Below are 861 nucleotides of genomic sequence, written 5' to 3' on the forward strand. Positions count from 1 at the left end.
TTTAAACATAACATATACATAACATGTGTGAATAAAAAAAACTGTATAAATATCTAGGCTACAGTGTGTTAGGCTTATCTCTAATATGTTTTACTTGCAAACTGACTAAATAATTAGGTCCACTAGGTAAACCTTATTTATGAATTTAAATATGGGATATGCTTGTAAGGCTGCTCTCTATGGCACGGACATGGTGCCTGCTATACGTACACGTGTAACACTTGCTCACCTTTAATAATCTCAAATCTCTGTTGATATGCTTGTAGGGCAATTGGAATCCAATTTTCACTCCTGAATTTTCAGTTAATTATTCTTTGTCTAACTAGTCTTTACTCATGAATTTTTGCATAGGGAGTGCAAACAATGTTCCTGGACCACGAGGACTCTTATTTGAATTCCTATGTTCTGTGAAGAAGTGATAAGTGATAATGATGACAAAATCGTGGATAATATTTTTGATTGAGTGTATGGAGTTCTATATCTCTGGCCTATTCATTCATTCACCTTCAGTAATGGCTCTTAAAGCAGCGGAAAACTACAGCACTTATTCTAGAGTGAAAAAGAAAACTGTATGCCTTATGTATTGATTGTTTCTTTTTATAGATCATCTGCTCTCTTATTAAGATCTAAAAATGCAATATAATATTTATAATTTTTTTGTAAATTTTGCACTTATTTTTTATCAACAGCAACAGTATGGTGTGGAGGAATTAATTTAAAATACCGTTTATTTCAATATCGTATCCTTAATATTGTAGTCGTTCAGAATAAAAAATGCACCAGTAAGAACTATAACGTTGCTTCAAAACATCTTCCCATGCAGAATATGACTGGTTCGTTACAGAACTCCAGTCACCTCAG

This window comes from Brachyhypopomus gauderio, chromosome 8 (assembly GCF_052324685.1).
Source record: "Brachyhypopomus gauderio isolate BG-103 chromosome 8, BGAUD_0.2, whole genome shotgun sequence".
Lineage (NCBI taxonomy): Eukaryota > Metazoa > Chordata > Actinopteri > Gymnotiformes > Hypopomidae > Brachyhypopomus > Brachyhypopomus gauderio.